The following is a 9,975-nucleotide window of genomic DNA, read 5'->3' as shown; positions in this document are numbered from 1 at the left end:
TTCAGAGAAAAATCTTAATCCCAGAGGTCCTTGTCTTTTTGCACTCCATGATTGTTTGCCTCTCTCTGTACATCTCCCATTGTCATCTGGCATACAAGAGTAGTCCAAATGTTTCTCAAATCCAGGTAGGAAGTGTCAAGTTGCCTTGCTTGCTTAAGTGTCCATTTGGTCTAAGTGCTTGTTGGCAGTGTCTGCGTATTTAAAGATGGGAACTCACTAGTTGAAGCATCCAAGAAGTGAGTGTTCTGGCTACTTGTCAAGGGATCCATCCCTCCCACCCACCCACAAGGGAGCCTTTCCTGTGCCTCTTCCTCACTGTTGGATGCTGGCCTTTTAAAATGGGGCTCAGAATATGCCCTCAACCTGAGGTAATGAGAAATCTAATGTTCACTTAACTTTACATAGGACTACGTCAAGCAGTGGTTGGTTCTGCTTGCTGATTTTCTAACCCCACTGTTCAGAGCTGGTATCAGCTGGATGCCTGGTTCAATTACAGCATTGGTGTGAAAGATCTGGAAAATCCTAAGCACTAATGGAAGACTACCTATGACACCATTCCAGAAGAACACTCCAGTATAACAGCGATTTCTGCCCTCAGCTACGAGGAGCCTGGCTTCAGATGGCATCCAGTTCTATCCTGAAGGCTTGGCAAGTGTATGGCTGTCTTCCATCCACTAGAACTTGATCTTAGACAAGAGTTTAATTTGGTTGCAGTGTGGACAGGGATCTGTGGAGACTGAGGGCAAACGGTAGTCATGCTCCCTCCTTAAGACACCACCGCAAGTCATTTTTGCATTCACATAAGATGTGCATATGACCCCTCTCCAGATATACGCCCCAATAGACTAGTTACCTTTTAGGGGCCTAATGACGTGGCTAAAAAACCAAGGGCCTTTCTAGTGTACTGGCTGCTAGAACCCAGTGGGACAACTGGGTCCTTGGGGCAGCCATCTGGGAGTCAGAAAGATCCTGCCTTGGAGCCAGGAGGGCAGCCTCCAAGACAAGCCTGCTTCACTGAGTTGCACATGCCGCAGACAGACTGGCATCCCTAGTCAGTTCCTGGAGAAGCTCCACCCTGGCCTCTAGTAGTGGGGGAAGGAGAGGACCCTGGCCAGAAAGTAGAATTCCTAAAACTTCAAGTTTGGGGAAGCCTCTGAAGGGCATTCCTGGGACTGTAGAACACTGAGTTTCACTTGAGTTCTCAAAGCAGCCATGCCCTGCTCCCTGCAGCATCACAAAAGGGGGACCCCATAAAGGGATTGAAAATCCCAGGGGCTGACAGCAAGGTTCAGAGAAGGGTAGTTCCCTCAGTCAAGGAAAAAGGCAATTTCCAGGGCTCTTACTCTGAGCCACACCCTGCATCCTTGTATGGCAGGAAGATCTGAGGCCCTGTCTGGGACTGACTGGAAAGGTCTGGGAGGCTAAGCCCTCTCATTGAACTTCCTGCCTTCTGCTTAACCCCACACCTTTTTTTTCTAGCATGGGGTAAGATTAAACCTGGATAGGGTTCTATGCATGTGAGACAAGCTCTCAATTGTCTCCACCTATCTCATGCTGCCTTTTGGAGGGTGGGGAGGGGACAAGGTCTTATACTCCATCCTAGACTTTAGCTTGCTTTGTAGCCAAGAATGACCAACTTCTGATGCTCTGGCCTCCACCTCCCAAGCGCTAGGATAACAGTTGATCACCAACTACCATGATGATTTGTACGGTACTGGGAATGGAACCCAAATTTTCTTGCATGCTACACAAGTACTTGCTGTGCCATCTCCTCAGCCTGGACCGATGCCAGCTTTCACTGTGTGCTGAAGGCTGAAAGCCTGAGACCTTGCTCTGCTTAAAGGAGAAAGCAGCCCAACATGGAGATAGTACTTAGTCTGAGCACCTAGAAAGCAGAGGCAGGTCTCTGGGTTTGAAGCCCGGGGATACACAGACTTTGTCACACTTGAGGAAAAAAATATGAAGGAAAATCAAGAGTAGGGGCTAGGGTTCATATGAGACTTGATTCTGGAAGGTTAAAGGGGTCCAACAAGACTTAGCAGCCGAACTCATGACAGTGCTGTGGTAGGTGGCAGGCACTGGGTCCGATTGCAAGCCCAGCTAGGGCTCCAGCTCCAAGCTCTTTCCAGTAAACTCGCTTCCTTTAGCAGTGGTGACCCAGATGCCTTAACCTACACATCATGGTCCTTGAGGATGACGTGTCTTTTTCCTGGGTGCCAGAGAGCTTACTCAGAAAGTGCCTTTCTTTATCCACTGAGTCATCTTCCTAGAGATAACCAGGAGCCTCCATGCAGGTAGCCAGCTCATGGATCAAAGAAACATCAGTTGGCTGTGCCAGAGGGGCTAATCGGTGGTGCTGTCAGCAACAGCTCAGGGTCTTAGGTCCCCCACCTAAGCGGCACCTTTATTCTAGATAGACACCTGTTTGTGAGGTGTCTCTCACTACCCTAAGAAGGGACTTCCCCTCCAGTACTGAGCAAAATACCTGAATTGACTCATTATCTGAGCTGGTGGGATGGGTTAGTCTAGAGCCTAGAGCCACTAACAGCACAGTGGACAGAACATCCTGGCTGCCTGCCATCTCTTGGGTTCCTTCTCTGGACCTAAGGGAGAATGTATTGACACAAACCAGAAACAAGTTTAAGCCAGCTCCATGTGAGCCCCAAGAAAATAAGGGAAAAGACAGGGATGTTGTAGTCAGTCTTTTTCAGGAAAGGACACTCTGATCTCCTGCACTGCCTGCTGCAGCCTGTATGGCATGCTCCAGGTTTCTGCTTTGATGAGCTGTCACCTGTGCTGGGGTAGACATTTGCTGGTGTGACTTTGTGTCATTTCTGCTCCTATAAGTAACCCCTATCCCATAATCTTATAAATAACTTCAGTAACACTCATTGGCTCATCAAGTTGGGCACTGGTGCAGTTTTTACTTTGGTCTGTGGAGGCTCCCTTTCTGGGGTGAGTAGACATGTGTGTTGTGTCGCCCCAGGAAAAGTCTGTAACACAGCACAGTGTGTTATACCCAAGAGCTACAGATAGTTGTGAGCCACCTGACATAGTTGCTGGGGATCAAGCTAACACCCTCTACAAGAGCAGTGGGGACTCCTAACTGCTGAGCCATCCCTCAGGACAGGTTGGTTTTTCTGTTTGGTTGGTTGGCTGGTTTGTTGTTGTTGTTGTTGTTGTTGGTTGGTTGGTTTTTGTCTTTTGTTTTTGTTTGAATAGACTATGTATCTCTGAGTGACCTGGAACTCAGCGTGTAGACTGAACTGGTTTCAAACTCGGGGACCCATTTGCCAGGCTTCTAATAACCAAAATAAGCACAATTTCAAGTTTATTTACTACTTTAGAATTTAGTTTAAATTATTTTATCTATATGACTGTTTTGCCTGCATGTGTGTGTGCCTGGTGCCCATGGATGTCAGAAGAAGGTGTTGGATTTCCTGAAACGGGAGTTACAGATGGTTGTGAGACATGGGAATCAAAGCCAGGTTCTCCACAAGAACAACAGCACACACACACACACACACACACACACACACACACACACACACATTAAAGAGTCCAATTTAGATGAGGTATGGTGGCCCAAGTCTTTAATCCCAACTCTCATGAGGAACTGGCAGGTTGAGTTCTGAGCCAGCCTGACATACATAGCAAGTAACAAGCTAGCCAGCTGCATAGTAAGAACCTATCACCAAAACAACAATAGTAACAGCAACAAAAACAGTATAATTATAAGCCAAATTATAGCCCCAGGGCTCAGAGAACATCTTGAAAGCTGGGGCAGAGAACTATGAACTTGTGTCCTCTGGATGCAACAGTTCCTCTATACACAGGACCCTCCCTGCCTTGAAAGTAAGATGCTTGTTGTACAATTCTGTCCACACAGAGCTTAAAACAGGCAGGCCTGCAGAAGAATTTTTCTTTTCTTTCTTTCTTTCTTTTCTTTCTTTTTTTTTTTTTTTTTTTTTGGTTTTTGGAGACAGGGTTTCTCTGTGTAGCCCTGGCTGTCCTGGAACTCACTCTGTAGACCAGGCTGGCCTCGAACTCAGAAATCCACCTGCCTCTGCCTCCCAAGTGCTGGGATCAAAGGTGTGCGCCACCACCGCCTGGCTTATAGAAGAATTTCTTAATTAGTGATTGGTGGGGTAGGGCCCAGCCCATTAAGGCTGGTGGTCCTGGATTCTATAAGAAAGCAGCCTGAACAAGCCATGGAGAACAAGCCAGTAAGCAGCTCTCCTCCATGGCCTCTGCATCAGCTCCTGCCTCCTGGTTCCTGCCCTGCTTGAGTTCCTGTCCTGACTTCCTCCAGTGATGAACAATAGTATAGTAGTGTAAGTCATTAACCCCTTTCTTCCCCATTTGCTTTGTTTATACGGTTTCATTGTACCAATTATAACGCTAACTAAGACACCATTCTACTGCCACCGAAACTGGTTCTTTATCAGGGAGCTGGAGAGACGCTCAGCAGGTGAGAGCATTAGCTGTTTTTCAGAGGAACTAGTTTCAGTCTTGATTTCCAGCACTCACAGAGCGGCTCACAGCGTCTAAAACTCCAGTTCCAGAGGATCTGATGCCCTCTTCTGACTTCCTCTGACACCAGACAAACATTAGTGCACAGACATGGAGGCAAGCGAAAGCCCCATTCGCAGAAGAGAAACAAAGAATGCACATGCTGGCTGGAGGAGTGGCTGAGCAGTTAAGAGCACTGACTACTCCAGAGAAGCTGGGATCAGTTCCCCGTATCCACATGGAGGCTCCTGTCTGTAACCCTAATCCCGGGGCATCTGGCAAAACACCTTTTGTCTTCCATGAACTCAATGCACATGTATGATGCACAGAACTATGTGCAGACAAAACACTCATGCTCATAAAAATAAACTTTAAAAAGAAGCAGCCAGGTGTGGTAGGGCACAACTTTAGTTCCAACACTAAGGAGGTAGAGACAGGCAGAGCTCTATGAGTTTGAGGCCAGCCTGGTCTACATAGTAAGCTCCAGGAGAGCCAGGGCTACCCAGTAAGACCCTGTCTCAAAGTGATACTGTACACGCATTCTTACCTCTAAAAGGGATTTCAGATGCCTGGCCCAGGTGGAAGCTTTGTAAGGGGACCTGGGGGGGGAGGGTTGGGGGGGGCAGGGAGACGGGTAAGAACAAGAAGGCCATATGCAGAAGAGACGGCCCAGCACCTAGAGACAGGGGTCTGTGAAGGCCCAGCCTGCCTTAGGCAGAAAGAGTGACCTGCAAGAAACACTAGCACAGGAGAAAAGAAAAGCTTAGTCTGCACGGGTCTCCTCTGGACCACTAGAGAGCTCTTGACACCTTTATTGGGGTCAGGCTGGGATGTGCCCGAAACACCCCTTCCTGCAGGCCTTAGGGACTGGCAGAAGGTGCCTTTGCAGGGTGATTCTGGTGCTGCTTCTTCCTCAGGTCGCATGGGTGCTTCACACTGCTGGAGAAAAAAAAAATAACAAAGTAAGCACAGAGATCAAGAGACCCCGGCAGCTCCTGTGCAATCCCTCCACGCCCTGGTGTGGTAACAGTCAAGGGTTTTGCAGGCTTAACCCCTCCAAGCAGCCACAGGAAGATAGCCCTTGGTCCTGTACGGCTTGAGCTGCTCATCTGTCTGGGCTGCTGGCACTGCTGGCTCCTGGATTGAAAAAAGCCAAGATGTCATGTCCCAACAGGGATCCATTGGCTCTGGTGCCAGGAGTTACCCACCACCAGTGGAGAGTCTCTACATGACCAGGCAGAAAGAGCCAATCACCAACATGTCCAGAGCTGAGGCTACCTAGGTGGGGATCGGACTGGAGCATACCACAGCAGAAGATTCTGAAGGTGTTGGCTAGAACCAGAATCCCAAATATAAGATCTGATGGAGAAGGACCTGGAGAAAGAGTGCAAGCCTCATGCTCCTGCTTGCAGTCTTTGGTGTGTGTGCGCGCGCATATGTGTGAGAGTGTGTGTGAGTGAGTGCATGCGTGCATGTGTGTGCATGTGGGTACACTAGCATATATGTACATGATAGACACCTTTGCTGTGCTGAGACACAGGCATTGTTCTGTCTGTGGCATCTCTTCCCTGGAAACCCCACTCCACCCCTACCCCTGTGCTCAAGGCTGTGGCCTACCTGCTCACATACTCCTTTTCAAAACTGAAACCATCAGGAAGCCACACACACCCAGTTTCTGGCTTGTTGCTCACTGTAACTTAGGGAGAGGAGATTTCCCATCAAGCACCTCTACCTAGCTGGTTGGTGGGCTCCAACAGAATGTGAATGGCAAGGCCATGCCAAAGTCAGTGTCCTCCTGATACTTTTAGGGGAGGGTTGGGGCAAGAAGGTCTCATGTTTCCAGGGTTGGTCTTGAACTCCCTAACAGAGGCTGGCTTTGAACTCCTGATCCTCCAGACTCCACCTTCTGAGTGCTAGCCAAACAGTACAACCACACCCCCACCCAGATCCTCTCTGTTCCCTTGTGAAATGGTTCTACCAACACGAAGACAGATTTCCAAAAGAAGAGAGAGTTGAACCCAACTCTGCTGGAATCCAGATGCAATGGGAGGCCCTGGCAACTTCTGCCAGGACCCAATTCCAAGTGTACTGAGCTAACTCAGCAGCAGGCTGGCACCAGGCCTTTCTCTTGGTGCTGGGAAGAAATTCTACTGCTGGCTTCAGGAAGCCAGGAAAAGAGGGCTTGGCGGTGTAGGGGAAGCTTCACCACCAAGGAATATGACACACTGGAGTGTGAGAGCTTAGAAAGGGGGATCTAACTATGAACTCCAAGGGATCCTCTAGAAACAAGCCCCTCCAACAAGGCTGGCTTCTTTCCCAAAAGTGTCTGCACCCTGGACCCCAAGAAAGTCTGTAGAGCTGGTATAGTTCCATTCCACCAGGAGCAGGGCCCCTGGCATCATCTGGGGGAACGGGGTGTTATAAAGGAGCGATCTCCATGTTAAGTGATTGGAGAAGCCGCTCTGGAGCAGCCCTATCTTCAGCCCCTAACACCCTCCTGAACATGCTCCTGCAAAAGATGCGGGCCGAAGGCTGTCCTGGTCTGTGCACTTCCGCTTCCGGGATGGTATCCCGGTTTTTCTCAGCCAGGCTGGTCTTGCTCAACTCTCCAGAAGCAGGGCCTGCCCTTGCCCACAACGACCGGGCCAGCTGAGCACATGACCCAATCAGACCCAATGAGAAGCCACCTTAGGTTCCTCACGCTGTCACTGGGTTACTCTTCCTGGGGTTGCAGGAGTGCCACCACCCAGGGCCCGCCCACGAACGCACTACCCAAGGGACACAGAGTGGGGCCATGAGCAAAAAAGAGCCCAGGTATCGCTCTTTGGATCTCAGGATCCGATTCGGGCCCCATACTGGAAGTTTCCTGTTCGGGAGTCACAGAATTTCTTTGCTTAAACCAAATTGCCTCCAGTCAGCTGTCACTTTCTGCTCAGACTGCCGCCCGAGGCCATAGGAAATCCACCTGAATGGGGAACAATTTCACAAAAGCCTCAAAAAGCCGGGTCGACATGAGCCGGCAGGTCCAGGACGCTGTAAAGTGGCCCAGCCACTTAGGGGTGCAGACACCCTTTAAAGGACTGGCAAGCTCGACCTTACCCAGGGAAGCCCTAACTATGAGTCTGATGCTCCGCCCTGCCTGCCACCCACCTCTCAGGCTCCTGGATGACAGAGTAACAAACATATACCCGCAGTTGGCACCCCTGGGTTCCTCAGTAGGAACTACAGGTGGGGTACCCAAATAAGCTCTGGCTCCCCACCCCCAACTCCAGACTCCTAGGCAGGAAGGCTCCACAGCTCAGGGGTGGGTTAGGTCAAGACTAGAAACCCGACACCATCCTGCCCAGCCTGGGGGCCACAGCCGGGCTGCTGTTGCTGCAGGAGGGGCTCAGCCCCGCCCACCCTCCAGCCATTCTCCAGCTACCCCACCCCCAAGTTCCCTACCTTGAAGCCTGAGGCCAGGCATTCCTGTGACTTCATAAAAATACAATTAACTACCACTGGATAGAAACCAGATTTCCCAGGAAATCCAACTGCAAGTTGGCTTCCCTTGGAAAATCATATGGCCTGGTCCTCTAAGGCCACAAGCTCAAGGAGCTTGTCTGAGCCGGTTGCTCTGAATGCTGCCTCTAGCAGAGACGGACCCCCACCCCCACCCCACCCTACCCCCCCCCCCCGTGTCTGCTCCCTGTGTACCACGAAGTGGTTTCTTTTCTCACAAAGGGCCCCCAAATGACCGTCCTAGCCTATGACAAGCCAGCCTCAGGCACTGCTGGGAGAGAGGGGTTTTTGAATCTATACTAAACCAAACCCGGACCTCAGGGCCTGTACTATCTCCCAAACCTTCCCCAGGCCTCCTGGCCCATCCTTGCCACTCACTCTTGGAAAGACCCGCCCACCGATCCTGATGCCAGCTGCTTTCTGTACAGGCCCAGGCCAGCAGCTCTGTCTGCAAAGGGCCAGAAGGGCCAGACAGTCGGTATGCTAAGCCTTGTGGGCCATGTGGCTGCTGTCCCAACTGTTGAACTCTGCCCTTGTGATCCTAAAGCTGCCTTAGTTAACCCATAAACACAGGCACAGCTGGAGCCGGGCATGACAGCACAGGCTTGTAATCTTAACACCGGAGAGCCCAAGAATTATGAATTTGAGGCCAGCCTGGGCTACATAATGAGGCCCTGTCTTCAAAAAGGCATGGCTGTATTCCTATACTTTATTTACAAGAACAGTGATGGGCCAGACTTGGCCCCAGAGCGGTGTCCTCCTAAAGAGATGGCCACACCCTCCCCCTGCTTCCAGACTAGAGAGCATTGCATTGTGGGTCCCAGCCATGGCTGCCAGAGGGGGGTTAGGAGGGAAGGCTGCCTTTCCAACTAGGCTTAGGCCTGAATGTACTGTGCCCAGAGGCCCCTGGGTAACCACTGTAATCCCATATTCTGACTCAACGAGACCAGGAAAGAAGCCCAGGTCAATGCCTTACTGATCCCAGCATCCTCCACCCTGTGGCCCAGTCATAAGCCTGGCTGAGGTATCCAGGGTCAGTCCCAACCACTGGCAATCCTCTCACAGCCCTTGGGTCAATTCCCAGAGTTGAATCCCCAGCTGGACCCCCTACAGGAGCTGAAGTGTCAAATACCAGAGCCCCATGCTTACTGACCCCCACCTCAGGTCACCAGGCACCCTGAACCAGGGACCTTGAGAGATGCCCACCCCACTCTCAGGGAATAACTAAACTGACTCCATGATGGATATGCTGTCTCATCCCCAGAGCCCCTCTTCAGGGGAGCTCATAGGCTCCATGCCTCAGTGGGTAATACCATCAATCTCCCCAAGCCCACTTGGAATACTGTAGTGATGGTGGAGATACTGCAGCCACCTTGAGCCCAGGAGGACAAACACCACATGCTAAAGATATCAGAACAGTGGCCTGAAATGTATGTCTCTGTCTATTTCAGTAAGAAGCCCAGACAACTCAAATGGCCACTTCCGGGCTTTGTGTCACAGAATGAAAAACAAAACATGGCTGGTTGAACCACCTAGTGGGGTTGCTGCCCTCCCTGCCCATGCAGAGCCTGACTATAATACTGCTAGGATTCATAGCCTTGTCATGACGAGTCAGTCACCACAGCCACAGAGACATGGAAGGCCCAGGCACAGCACTTGGTCATGGAGGGTCCCCAGCACAGAGAATCCTTTGGGCCTGCAAGACGGCTCAACAGATAAAGTCTTAGCCTTGTAGGTCTGATGACTTGAGCTTGAACCTTAGAATCCATATAAAAGGTAGAAAAGCAAGAACCGACTCCATCCAGTTGTCCTCTGACCTCCACCCAAGTATTGTGTGATACATGGGCACCTGTGTTACATGGTGTGATACATGGGCACACACACTCACACACTCACCATGTACATGGATAATAATAAATAAATATCAAACCCCAAAAGACGTAATAACATATCACAGCTCTC

The sequence above is a fragment of the Arvicanthis niloticus genome, chromosome 2 (assembly GCF_011762505.2).
Source record: "Arvicanthis niloticus isolate mArvNil1 chromosome 2, mArvNil1.pat.X, whole genome shotgun sequence".
Classification (NCBI taxonomy): domain Eukaryota; kingdom Metazoa; phylum Chordata; class Mammalia; order Rodentia; family Muridae; genus Arvicanthis; species Arvicanthis niloticus.
The sequence above is the reverse complement of the archived record's forward strand: the minus strand, read 5'-3'. Positions refer to the sequence as shown.